Source organism: Apus apus, chromosome 1 (assembly GCF_020740795.1).
Source record: "Apus apus isolate bApuApu2 chromosome 1, bApuApu2.pri.cur, whole genome shotgun sequence".
Taxonomy (NCBI): domain Eukaryota; kingdom Metazoa; phylum Chordata; class Aves; order Apodiformes; family Apodidae; genus Apus; species Apus apus.
The window spans coordinates 61829170-61843435 of NC_067282.1; the positions used below are offsets into that span (position 1 = coordinate 61829170).

General features: G+C 41.5%; 2 protein-coding genes across 3 annotated transcripts in view; one reads left to right on the forward strand and one right to left on the reverse strand.

Moving 5' to 3' along the window:
* SEPTIN10 (septin 10) overlaps nucleotides 1-14266 on the forward strand; it is a 963730-nt gene that overhangs the window by 212898 nt on the left and 736566 nt on the right. The window contains exon 11 of one of the 2 annotated variants that reach the window (XR_007889243.1): nucleotides 3398-3451. The exons of the other annotated variant lie outside the window; for it this stretch is intronic. The gene's annotated coding sequence lies outside the window, so the exon portion shown is untranslated. Of the gene's footprint in view, nucleotides 1-3397; nucleotides 3452-14266 lie in introns of those variants that run through there. 2 annotated transcript variants of the gene reach the window in all.
* The window catches only part of SH3RF3 (SH3 domain containing ring finger 3), a 260962-nt gene that overhangs the window by 151814 nt on the left and 94882 nt on the right, over nucleotides 1-14266 (reverse strand). The gene's annotated exons all lie outside the window — the stretch shown is intronic.

Sequence of the window (14266 nt, forward strand, 5' to 3'; positions counted from 1 at the left end):
TTCTTTGCAACAAAATCTGAGTTTGAACTCTTTACTGCTCCCTCTTTTGTTTTTAGTTTTATATCTCCCTTGATGTGTTATCTAATTTTCAAGAGGGATAACGATCTCCTTTTCCTCCTACTTTGTATGTACAGGACTCTGTGATCTCCACGGGAAGTGACACAAAATTGTCCATAGAACCTAAACTTCCAGTTTTATCTCAGAAACACAAACAACTTTCCAAACCCCAGCTCTCCTATCTTATTTATTTTTTCACTCATTCACAGGAAATGATATCTAAGAAAGTCACACTGGCTTTTCTTCATTTCCTTGCCGGAAGTCTTAAATAATTTGCATAATTCTATATTTTCCCAAATAATTTCATCTATTGTACATAACCACTGGTGGAAACTTGCCAGCCTTACAGTTTCATTTCATGTTTTTATGCTAGGGAGACAGCTGACAGATTTCTTGCTGAATTCTCTATTAATTTTTCCTAAACATAGCATTGTCAGTGATAGCTGAATTTTAGGATGACTGAAGAACCTCACAGCAGCAGACTGATTCCTCACTCTGCAAGCTGTAACCCTTCAAGTATCTCTCAGAAGCTCTCTCTTCTGCTCAGCAAGGGCAAGTTTCAATAGTTTTTTCAATGGGTATCTTAAAAAGGGTTATTTCTAGCTGGATAGCATGTCTTCCAGTTTGCTTCCCTCAGCTGATCACATTTATTTAGCTTCTAATTTTTTCCTTTTCCCTTTTCACACATTCTTCCCATTAGGATCTCAAAAGCACTTGGTTGTCCAAATCTGCTTCTTTCAAATGCTACACAGTGGCAGGATCCAAGCTTACAAGATCAATTACGTTCTTCTTTGCTATGATGATTAGCTTGCATTCATGTACTAGACATCTCACAATTCATCAAGAAAAGTTAGTCCAAAGTAGCTGCAGACTCTGTGTCGGACCAAAGAGCACTGGTCTCTCACTGCATAAACATACAGATGTTTTCAGGGGGCTCACAAGAACCTTGCCTTGCTGGCCACATGACAAACCCCATCCTATAGAGACGATTGAACAAAAAGTAAGAAAAAGGCAGAAATACAGATGCTTTGGCAAAACCCCAGCCAAGCCTTACCACCTCTTTGTCCAGAAAGCAGCCTGAAATTCCTGTCTTGCCCAGGTGAGCTCTCAGTAGCACAAGGACTGCCCCATCCCTGTCTATATTTTAGGTAGTATTTAACTCTTCTCATTCTATAAACTGTATCACCCCGGGACACTACGCCTAGTTCATTTAGAAATGCTGGAGAATAAATGACACTTCAGCTGGGTTATTAGCTGAAGATTTATACAGTTTATAATAGATATGTCATTGTAATATATGTCTGGATTCGTATAACTTCAGCAGTCAAAAGGGAAAAAGCCAACAGGGGTGTAGGTATAGGGGTCTAGGACAATTCTCCACTGTTAACACTGAGTGGGACAACCCTCTTCTGGCAGCTCTCAGCTAGGATATCTCTGCTCCAGGACATATCTGTGCTGGGATGTCTCTACAACTGGACAATTCTCCACCCATTGACAGATGACACAAGGCTGTAACAGTGTCCCAGCAGAGAGATGTCCCAGTGGAGAACTGGCGACGGAGAGTTGTTCCTTCCTGAGGTACAGTTATGCATATGGTTTAGATTCATCCCTCCTGACTTCAGAGATCTACTTGAGACCTCAAAATTTGAAGCACATCCACCCTTGTCTCTGTATTTAGGCAATGAAGAGTGATAGATGGATTGAGCTTCTTTTGAAAAGAGCTTGAAATCAAACTGCCTTCTGTAAAGTGCTGATTTCTTTCCTGTGACTGTATGGAGGGGGCCTCTGTGACATGAGTTAGGTGGGCTGGTCCCTCACAAAGGTCAGCAGCTAGCAAATAGCAGAGAAAATACTCAGTTAATGTTAGTCTCCGTTGATTACAGTATTTTCCCAAACCAGTCTGGTCAGCTTCCTCCCAAAGAGCTATTTTAATTGTGCATTTTTCTAACAGGCAGCTCATGTGATCCTGTTCAGACACAACCAGTTATTTGGTGCATTAATAACACCTCGGTACTAAGGTACCCTAAGAATATAAAACGTTGAGGATGTGTGGTGTTTCAGTCCTAATGCACTTTTCCTGAGGAGCTCTGCAATGAGGCCAGTTGTTAAGTGTTGTTGTGACACACTCCTGGGCTTTCACTGACTTCTATTCACATCTTGTTGAGTTTTCCAATGTCTGAAAAGGCCATTTCAATGTGCTGAGGTCATATGTTAAAAAGCTGAAAGCAGGGGCCCTCACTAATGGTGCTCTGAAAGCAATTGTTTGGCAGAAGTTCATCACATAAATTGCTCTATACTTTTTTAGGATCGTAAAAGGAAAAATTATACTTTATCCTCTGAGGAGGGTATGTAAAGATGATGTCAATGAGACACTGTTCAGCCACTGAGAGCTAGACTGGGGGCTGGAATAAATGGGTGGGGAGAGAAAATGCCACTAGCACCAATAGAACAGACAGAAGAGCCCTGGCAGGCAAGAGAAGAAGAGAATGGAGTCAGGGAAGTTGTAAATAACAATCAGGAGAAATGAGAATATTCCTAAATACAAGTACAGACACGGGCATGACCCTCTTCTACAAAGCTAACATCAGACTTCATAACTGTACTTTAAATTTTGTGCTAATTCTTGTTTTGGAAATGCATATTTTGGATTAAGGACTGTTTATTTCAGTTTAGGTAGAACACAGAGCTCAGCAGTTTAAATCGAGCAAAGTAACATTAATTACAACCGATAAAGGAGACCTCCCACAGCCTGCTGTACCAGTTGAGACACTCTGGTTGAAAGACATACCACAAGTAAACAGGTGCAGGTTTTTTGTTTCTGTTTTTACCTCTCTAATCCATCAGGAAAATGTTTTCTTCAAATGCCCAGATGTGGTGAACAACATTTAAGATTGGTTGTGTTGGTGAATTGCAGTAGGGGCAGGTTCAGTCAGCACAGAAAGGAACCATGTGGATACACAAAGTTCCTGCTTCAAGCCCTTTTCTCCCCAAACTGAAAACAGCACCTGGAGAAACAGTCTACAGGAATCTCCTCCCTGTAGGCACAAAGCCAGCTCACCATGAGTTCTCCCAGGAGCAATACTCCTTGACATTCAGTGATGGTGTGACCAGGTGATTAGCAACCTCAGACTATCACACTCATGCAACAGCATTTGGCTTTGCTACCAGGACTTGTCCCACCAAAAATGGACTGGACTACTCAGCAAACCAGCTTCACACGTGGGACATAAAAGGCTGGGATCTGAACCAGGCATTACTATTTCATCATAATATTTACAGTTGTCACCGTTTGACTCAGGTCAGACAACAACGCTCTCGATCCCCTCCCCCTCCCACCCAGGTAGGGAAGGAGAGAGAGAAAAAGAGAGAGACTTGGCTGGATTGAAAACTAAACTACACAGCTTTAATTAAACAATAATGATATAAGAATATATATACAATTATATACAGATTTGTTCAGGTATGTGTAGGAGGCTCTCGCCTCCCCGCATCCCCAGCAACTCCCACAGCACTCCCCTGAGCTGGAGCAGTTCCGAGAAATCCCGGAGCTGCTGCTGGAGAAAGCAGAGAGTTCTGAGGGTCAGGAGAGCTCGAGCCTAAGCGTCGATGGTGATGGGTGGACGGAGTCCTCCCCGGACACCGGCCATGGACAGAAGAAAAGGGAAGAAGAAGCAGGAAGGAAGTCATCTTCTGTGATCTCTGACCTTCCTCTGAGCTTATGTAGATATATGGAATGGAATATCTCTGGCCAATTTTGCTGTCTGTCTAACTCAGCCTCTTACGGGGGGGTCACAGATCTCCCTGTAGCGTCTGAGCAGGCAAAGTGAAGGTGTGACCTTGAAGCCCCAGCAGTTAGAAAAACATTCCAATGTCTTATCAGCCTAGCTAGAACAGAATGTTGCTAGTTAAAAGAAAGCTCACTGAACAAAAAAAAAAAAAACAGTAAAAAGGAAAACTGGCTTCATCCTGGCTCAAACCAGGACAACAGTACTTAAATTTAGAGCATTCCTTCTTTAATCCTCAAATATTCAAGAATCATATAAAATACAATTGCACATATGCCTAGGGACAAGCTATCCAGATTCTGGCTGGCAAAGCTTGGGGAAAAGAATAAAAAGGGTTAAATAAAAAGATCTGTTCTTCAAGAGATCAGATATTGTTGGAAGGCAAAAGGAAACTCAGAAGAAAGTCACACCAAAATGTACAGGTGCACAAACACTTCCATATGTTTGATTTTACAGTCATCATAGTCAAAATACACATGCTAGCAGCAGTAAGAGAAAGAAAACAGGATTTTGGGGAAGCAGGGCCATTTCATTTTTGTTCTGATTTGTGTCCAGTCTTCCATCTCTATTTTATCTCCTTACATTGCAGACTCAGGGTTTCAGAAAGGTTAGGAAAGTGTTGACTTGTTTTTTTAATATATGTGAGCGTTATTTTGTAAGGACAAGCTTACCATAGTCCACTCAAGTAGTGCCACAGAAAGCAGAACCAGTAGTGAAGACAATGGAAGCATCATCAAGTTTTTCCAAGACCAGCAACTTAAAAGCAAAGTCTCTGCCAGTTCACGACCCACAACACTTGATGTTCTACCTTTAATTAGAGTCTGAATAGAGTACAAGTGCCCTTAAATTAGGGTATTAATTGTTTTCATATGAATGGCTATTCATCCTGTGCATCAATTGTGAAGTATTTTAATGTCCTGTGTAGTTGAAGATTACATCAGACTTTCTGCAATGTATACTAAACCTCCGGATTGCAATTCAAAGCATATGTTTCGACTAGTCTGCTGAGGACATAATGGTACAAAACTAGGATGCCTTTAATGAATAAAACACTAGTCACTGATACCATGTACATTATACATACTTTCCACTTCACAGGCAAAGCACTTACAGCTTTCACTGCCTGAAGCCATACTACATTGGACCGTGACTGTACCACTTCTGAGAACATAAGCACACTGAGGTGGTGCGGTCTTTGAATGAGAAATGTTGAAATGAAACCAAAGATGCTGCCCAAAGCATTGCTGGCAATCTCAGACCTGGCACCTCTGCCTCTGAGTCAGCAGAAAATCTGCACCACAGACTGTCCCTGGGGTCACCCAGCCCTGCTGGAGAATTAAATCATGTCAGCGACTGTCCCTGCTGAAAAGAGATCACAGAATCACAGAATGGCTAGGGTTAGAAATAACCTTAAAGATCATTTAGTTCCAACCCCCCCCGCAGGGGCAGGGACACCTCCCACTAGACCACGTTGCTCAGAGCCCCGTCCAGCCTGGCCTTGAACACTTCCAGGGATGGGGCATCCACAACATCCCGGGGTAACCTGTGCCAGTGTCTTACCATTCTTACACTAAAGACTTTCTTCCTAAAAGTCCCCCCTCCTCCAGTTTTAATCCATTCCCCCTTGTCCTCTCACTACATGCCCTTGTAAAAGTCCCTCCCTGGCTCTCCTGTAGGATTCTTTCAAGAGATCACAGAATAGTTAAGGTTGGAAGGGACCTTAAAGATGATCTAGTTCCAACCCCCCTGCATGGGCAGGGACACTTCCCACTGCACCAGATTGCTCAAAGCCCCATCCAACCTGGCCTTGAACACTTCCAGGGAGGGGGCCCCAAGAAACCTGCTCCAGTGTCTCACCACCCTTTTAGTGGAGGAGTTCTTCCTAATATCTAATCTAAATCTACCCTCTTTCACTTTGAAACTGTTCCCCCTCATTCTGTCACTACATGCCTTTGTAAAAAGCCCCTCCAGCTTTTCTGTAGGCCTCTTCAGGTATTGGAAATGTCACTCAACTTCTCGTTGCCTGGCCAGATTTCAGTTTAAACAGTCATACCCTGCCCACCTCTATTTGTCCAACAGTTTAACAGCATATTATAACCTCATTATTTTTCTGCCCTAAACTACCATTTTATGTCCCTCTGCACTGCTAAAATAACTACCATAATCCATGCCAAAAGTGCGTTCCAGCAATACTCAGTATCACATTAAGGCTTTATCCCAAGCTTGCCTTCAGCAGGATGAATTTCAAGTACCTCAGCATAACTTGCACAAGAAGGCCTCCAGTGCCCATTAGGAGCAGGAGTGGGATCTACCTGTTTTGTGCCTGGCAATGGGCATCCCGTTGTTGTCCAGAAATGCTACAGAAAGAAAAGCTGGAAATACATGAGAAATTGGCTCAAATCCCATCAAGAATAAGAGAATAATGATTCTTCAATACTTGCATGGATTTAACCACAGTTATTTCAAATGGTTTTCAGGATAAATGTAATGCAATTTCAAAGCATTTAAAGTGGCAGCTTTGTGATGGTTGGTTTGCTTGGGGTTTTTTTCAGTATCCAGCAAAACCAAAATAAATTGTTCCTCTGGAAAAATATGCATGTTAATAGATAGGCCTATGATGAATCTAGATAAATCAGTTAACCTGATGTACAGGTCTCTCAGCTTCCTTTATTCATGGTGTAAAGTCCTTTGTGCTGGTGTGTCTCTACGTGTCCAGTACATGGGACCATGTCATAGGTTTTTGCCTGATTGCATGAGCCAAAGGCAGCTGGGTGCACCAGCAATGGGGATCCAGGGACAGCCCATGCCCTGACAGTGGGTCCCTTTCTCCCTGGGACCTCTGTGAGAGGTGTCCCTTACCATCAGATCACAGGTTGAAATGGTCAGCAATAGCTGGACATGATGGGAACAGATGGGAGCTGCAGAATGTCCATTTTCTGCAATACCTGAGCCTCACAGTCCATTCACAAACAGTGCCTAAGCCATGTGTTGGGTTCAGTATGAAATCACCAAGCCTTCCTCAGTTCCATACACTTTTATTCCAAACTGAGAATGTCCATAAACAACCTTTGCACTGAGGTAAGTTGATTAGGTTTGCTTTTTTTGGTATTTTTGTGTAAGTGCTTGAAGCTTACTCCCAATGTATACTGATCAATGTAACTGTTGCTCATGTATCCTTCTGATTCTGGTGGCATAGGTTTAAGAGAGAATGTGAGAGCTTCTGCTCTCACTTGCATGTACACAAATCAGGCATAACTTCAGGACATTAAGTCAATGTAATTGCACCAATCAAAACAAAAGTTGGAACACCCATTTTGAAGTTTTTTGACAGAACACGGTTCATGCAATTAGATTTCACCTGGTGAAAATTTCAACATTTCATGGAAAAAAAGAGTATGCTGATTTTCACTTAAATACTTCTCTTTCTCATCACATTTTTCCATGGGAGGAAACATTTTTTAATTAGGCCTAGTAACCAGTGTTTCCTAAGAGAACTACAATGAAGGCTATTTCCAAATTATTCAGATTTCCATTTCCTGATTCTGACATTTTATTTACTTTTGGATAAACTTAGCGAGACAGGAAAGGCCCCCAACTTTATTTTTTTTTCCATTGTCCTCAAAATCCAGGTCTTTTTCATGGACATATGTCTTACTTTATTTCTAAGGTAGATCTTGTACAAATTCAAAGCAGATTGCTTCTTCCTCTCCTGTTCTTCTGTCTATTGTTAGTTATCCATATGGGTCTCAATACATCCAGAAAAGCTGCCTTTTGCTCTTTGGCTTTGGGAAGTGGGTATTATTTCTGAAGAAATTTATAAATATTTGCTCTGAATGCCTGCACAAATGAGTTATTTCCTGCGACTTGCCTCTTGATACCTTAAATCTGTTAGCATTTTGGCATCAGATCCTCCATTCCCTCAGTGTCTCAGATCACAGCATGAATTGACGGCTTACGAAAAAAGTAATCTCTGGAAACACTGAGAACGAAGAGAAAATAATAAAATAAAAATAGAAAAGAAAACAGCTTAGGCTCATCTGGAAACAGAGGCTAGGCTGAAGAAGAAGCAGATTCTGGTGGCTCTGTTATTCTGGTTGTTTTACTATTGTCCTTCCTCCATGTCCAAAGGGCAGGATTAGAAGGGCTTCATGTCAGCAGACCCCTCCTGGCTCTCGGGCGGCTGCTCAGGATTTACGAGAGTCTCTCTGCAAAGAGGTCAAAACTCACCCAAAGGGAAGAAAAAAGAATGTGGTGCATTTACAGCCACTTCTCCACCCTCCAGCCGGGGTTTTCTTCCAGCTTCACTCCCTTCACTTTGGTGAGACACAGGGCCAGGCTGTGCCTGTTAACCTGCTTGTTTTTAGTTAGATATGAAAAATTATTTATTGGACACTGAAAATTTGCAATAGGTGAATTTACCATGCACACAGGCTAGGAGGATGTTTACTACATGGTGCTGGGGGTGCAGAGCTGGGTGGAGGAACTGAATGCATCAGAAGACACCTCGAATACTGTGTATAGTTTTGGGCCCCTCACTATAAAAAGACATTGAGGTGCTGGAGCAAGTCCAGAGAAGAACAATGAAGCTGATGAAGGATCTGGAGAAAAGTCACACGAGGAGAGTATCTGAGGGAACCAGGGATGTTTAGCCTGGGGAAAAGAAGGCTGAGGGGAGACCTTATCACTTTCTCCAACTACCTGAAAGGAGGTTGTAGCAAGATAGGTGTCAGTCTCTTCTTCCAAGCAACAAGCAATAGAACAAGAGGAAATGGCCTCAAGCTGTACCAGGGGAGGTTTAGACTGGGTATTAGGAAAAATTTCTTTACTGAAAAGGTTGTCAGGCACTGGAACAGGCTGCCCAGGGACGTGATGGTGTGACCATCCCTGGAGGTATTTAAAGGATGTGTAGATGTGGTGCTTAGGGACATGGTTTAGTGGTGGACTTGGCAGTGTTTGGTCCATCGTTGGACTTTATGATCTTAAGGGTCTTTTCCGACCCAAATGATTCTATGATTCTATGATCATTCTCTAATGCCAGGAATTAGTTTCCCTTGAAAACTAGATTCACACCTCTTGGTAATTCAGAGAAAACTCAACCATAGCAGCTGGATGTCCTGCAGACAACAAGAGTGGATGCAAAACCTGATTCCTGCATGTGCTGCTCTGGAGCAACTCAACAACTGCCCAGCAAAAGATCACTTAAAGAGAGAGGAAATTTGTCTACATCAGCTAGATACAGTCTTTCCTAAAATGACTACACTCCAGAAGCACTAACAAAGAAGCAGATGTAAGATTTTTCTGTGACTTATCTCCAAGGCAATTATTTATAGATCTTCTTGATTCATTACGTGCCAAGGCTAAATTAATCCCCTGGTTTAACAACAGAAATGTGTATGTAGCCTTGCATATTGCATATAGTGCATGCTAGGCACTTTGCTTTACAGATTATTTTTGATAGCATGAAGTAATTTTGCCCCTTTTGAAAATTTTGGGCAGAAAAATGATTTTCTCAAAGAAAATACCTTTTCTAGGGACAGTTCCTGCTGTGAGATCTTATATCTAGCTGCTTCTGGAGGCTTCTGAGGGGTCAGGGAAAGAAATATGTGGTTGAGAACTGTACAGAAAAAGTACACACCCAGATGCATCTATGCACAAACACATGCACATACATGTGCACACACAAGAAGAATTATATAGAAAACTGCCAAGTGTGGTTGTCTTCTACCCTCTCTCCTCCCTCCCACAAAAAAATAAAATTAAATTGCAGGAGTCCCTGAAAATTAACATTCCCTAGGCTTAGCTATCTCTCTATCCCAAAGACATCTTATTCCTGGTTGCCAGAGGCAGTGCAAACCAAGGAAGTAAAGGCAGCTGGCATGCAACGGTGTGGTTTTGTCTGTGCTGTAATCTGTGCTGCATCAGCTACAGATTCAAAGAAGTGACACTACTTACACCGTGTATGTCACATCTTCTTGCTCAAAGCACTGGAAAGTTCATGTTTGGAGGCTGGTATTTTTTTGCTTCCTCCCCTCCACCCAAACGCTAATTGTTCTTGCTTTTTAATGAAAGTTAGCAGAGCACAGGATTTTCATTTAACCTGTCAGTCAAAAGTAGTGGAGAAACTAGAAAGCCTGACACTGCTTCTTTCTCTCTGTGCCCGTAAAGCTATGTTAGGGGATAAGTTTCAACAGAAATGAGGAAGGACAGACCAGAGCCAGAATAATTAGCAACCAGGCCTTATCTAGGGCAAATACTGTGAGGGGATAAAGCCATTAAATACGCTGCTTATTTGCTGATGATAGAGCAGATGCGGCTTCTTTTCATGGGAATTAAAAAATAATCAAGGCAATAGTAATTTTGTTCTGTGTTGTTAGGTTATCTGGCAGAATCCTCACTCTGGCCAGGGGCAAGAAAGTTAAACTCAAAATAAGAGTTGTCAAACAAATGTCCACAATCGTACACAGTATGGCACTGGCCTGGGAGACTGAGTGGGACAATGCAAAGCTGAGGGTACCTGTAACCTGGAGCACAGCCTTGCAAACCATCTATGTGTCTGCACGGAGGTTGTCACCTGCTGCACTGAGTCCCTTGGGGCAGCAGGGACTCCTCCATCAGTTTCCTCAGGGCTCACACATCCAAAATATCTAAAGCAGCCAGATGAAGTGGAATAGACAGACAAAACTAAGCAAGGCAGCCTTAGCTGGGTCCTTCCCAGGGGCACCCATCAATGTGTGGAGAGAGAGGTTCTGACTTGGAATGGGGTGGTAGGTCCTGGGGCTGGGACTGTCCCCAGCTGCAGGGACCCTAATGCATAGGGGCTTGTGTGTGCACAAAAGGGAGGGAGGCTGGCTTACGCCTGTTCTCCATCAAACTAGTTTTGGAGGGTCTTTCAGGCTATTTTCCTCTCTCTAGTGCCATGTACTTTTTCTCCTCCCTGTTCCTTCTTTGTTTTCAAGAAGAAATGGTGTCTCATTTTAACATCTGCTTTGACATTAATTTCCTATATGGCATAGGAGGATGACATCTATAAAAAGCTATCTATCTATCTATCTATCTATCTATCTATCTATCTATCTATCTATCCATCCATCCATCCATCCATCCATCCATCCATCCACCCGTTCATCCATCCATCCATCCATCCATCTCTCATAGATGGAGAAATATCTGTCTATCTATCTAGAACACATAGATGGAGAAATAACTCAGCCTTAAATGAGATGCAATGCAACCCCTGATTAAATTGCTGCATTAGTTATGTCTGGCATGTTATAACCTTGTATACTAAGAAAAAAAAAAAGAAAAAAGAAAGCTATATGCAAATAGGAAGGATGTTATTTATGTACCAGACGGCATTAGGCTTCAGTCATTTTGGTTGAGATGCTTAGTTTGACTCCTTCAGTTATTTTGTCAAAGGGCCAAAAGTCCAGCTTGCTTTTTACTTCCACCGTTCTGGGACTCGTTATTTGCCATTCACAATGTTATTAATTCTGACTGCCTGAACATTTTCATTATCAGAGGGAAAGGAGGAAACCAAAGATAACTTATCGAGCATTGTTCCCATTTAGGTGCTCCTCTGAGAGTTCCTTTTGACTGGAATGTATTTCATTAAATCGGGGGACATTCTGGCATGGATGTCTAATTAGATCTGCTTAATGGATTTCATGTCACAGAGACATGTAAATCTTTCCACGAAAGAAAAAGTTTGTATTGAGAGAGAATATATTTTATTAGACTTCCAACTGGAAATGAAAGAGATGGAGACAATTTTCAGTTTCTCTAAAAAAGCCCATAATACTTTGCCACAAACTTTTCCTTTCTTACCTCTTCAGACACTCAGAACTACAAAGGTCTGACCATGCAGTCTCTTTGTGGCCTTCGAGTGTTAGCATTCACTTGTTTTTCACTAAGAGCTTTTGCCACATCTGTATTTATCATATTTCTTCCAGAATTTCAGCCTTCTGACATTCACTCATTTTTCACAACCCACTGCATGTTACATACCATGAATGTTCATATTTTATTTTACTTGTTCATAGGTGAAAGGGATCCCAGATGGGGTTTTCTTCCAGGTTTCTATGCCCAAACATCACCACTCCCAGAGATTAGCAAATATTACTGCAGTCACTGAGATTTTAGTGTTATTGCCTACTTGACTTGAATGTGTATTCAGAAATTGCATACATTTGTCAATTTGTACACCCAATTGACACCTTTAAAATATCCATTCTTTGGTCTTAAAATCTTTAGGAGAGTCCTAAAAACTTTAGAGAGAGAGGAGCTGCTGGGCCAGGGTTGCTGGCTTGCCTGTTCTTGTGAAAGCAGTGCAGAGTGTGCACCCACTGGCCACTTCCATCCTTCAATTATGCTTTAGTTTTTTTAATGCTGGAGATATTTAAAGTAACTGACAAAGCAGATTCTGCCTGATGTATTAGACACTGCATAGGAATCTGTAGCTAAGTTATGGGGGGGTTGTGCTCAAGACCACGATATTCTGCAAAACATGCAAAATATATTATTAACATTTGGAAAACATCATTTATTGTAATAACTAGCTTGATACTATACTCTTTGATACCTTAGGATGCTTATAGCTCAAGAGGAACTACAGATCTTTTCTTTTGTCAAGTGTTAAAAAAATTCTGCATCAACCTTGCAAGCTTTCTCATAAACTTCCACCTTCTCTTGTAATGTTGCTAAATACATGGCTTCAACTACATCCCATGGCAAGTTGCTTGGGTTTAGTCTTGGTGGCACCAAACCCCATATCATAACCCACTTGTGTAGAAACCTACCTTCACAAAGACCTGTGTGTGTGTTTGCAAGTCATAAAAATTGCCTCTGCAAAAAAGCATGGTACTGTGATATATTATTGAAAAAATGTGCCTCTACTGTTAAAATCTTTCTTAGCTGTAAAGACTAGAAATGGATTATCTCACATATAGTTTTGTTTTGCAAAGAGCAGGGGGAGGGATAAATAAACTCCTGCCCTCTAAAAAGGTAGCTTTATTTTTTAAACACATGCAGTTATGTGTCAAAAAAAGCCTCAGTTTTAGGATATCTCAATGCTGTTTTTCAAAGGTGGAATAATAAGAAACCTCTAAAAATGAGACCACTTAAAACATTCAGGATTTGGCACCTGAAAACAGAAGCTGTAGAATTGCTTTCCTTATGAACAAATTAATTTGAGTTCGTGCTTATTAAAACTTAAAATTAAGCACATCTGATACCCAAAACAGTTGCATCTTAAAATAATATTGCCTTTTTATTTTGCAAAATTACATCCTTCTCCAACTCCAAACAAGGAAATAAACTTTCCCTGGTGTGCACCATTTTACATCCTTTGCAACACTGATCATAGTTATTCAAAACTGTATCTTTTCACGGCTCTTCACAGAGACGTAAATGAAAGCAAGTTTTGGTACACAGAAGCTCAAACAAGCAGACTTGTAAAAAGCAAGCACATGCTGATACAGCAAAATCTTTAAATTGGGTAAGCTGGAAAGGGGTTGCCATGCTTATCCATTATCCCCAGACACAAAGCCCATAAAGGGTTCAACATCAGCCCACATCGGTAATGACTAAAAGCCATTAGCATGTAATGACTGCTCAGTGGCCTACAGGAGATGAATGGATGGTCTCAGTTCAGTTCACAGAGGACAGGTGGCCACATCACAGAAACCACTGAGCATGGCATGGGGAGGGAGAATGAGTTGCCCCTCCTTCCCAGAGGCCCCTTCCTCCCAAGCGCATCCATGCTGTAGCTGGCAAGCAGACAGACAGTTTCCACTATCAATTAGCTGCTTCTCTCAGACACGAAGCTCAATTTTAGGAAGTGAGGAAGAAAAAAGCCTGGAGCCTCATGATAAGCCTGGGGGATTAATAAAGGCAGTTTGGTTTACAGGATAAAGTAGAGCCTTTATCATCTGCAGTTCAATCTACCAAGTTAAAAATACATGAAATCACAGGACTGGCTTCAACACCACATGAAATAAAAAGCTAAAATAAAGTCTGTATTTGGGAAAGCATTTCTAAAAGATAAAGAAATAAGGATACCCAAGAATGAAGGTCACACTAGGCATTTCTCCCACCCTGTAAAGCTTGAAGTACTGAACATACTGTTGTAGTAACAGGGAGAAGAATAGTTGGTAGAGATTTTCTTTAAGAACATAGACAAGGGATAGGTATGGGTCCAGGGGAGAATCTCAGCTTCGCCAAAGTGGAGGAAGTTATAAGATTTTAAATTATCTTCTGTTTGCCCACTGCTTTGGACACTTTAATTTTTCCCTAAAACTTAAAGCCTCCTTCTAAGCCTCTGGTTTCCTCAGGGTACAATTTATCACAACAATTTTATTTTGAAATGCACTAAAGCATCAAGGCAAAAAAAGGAAGATGAACTCTGTTTAATCCCTCTGTTGCACTCC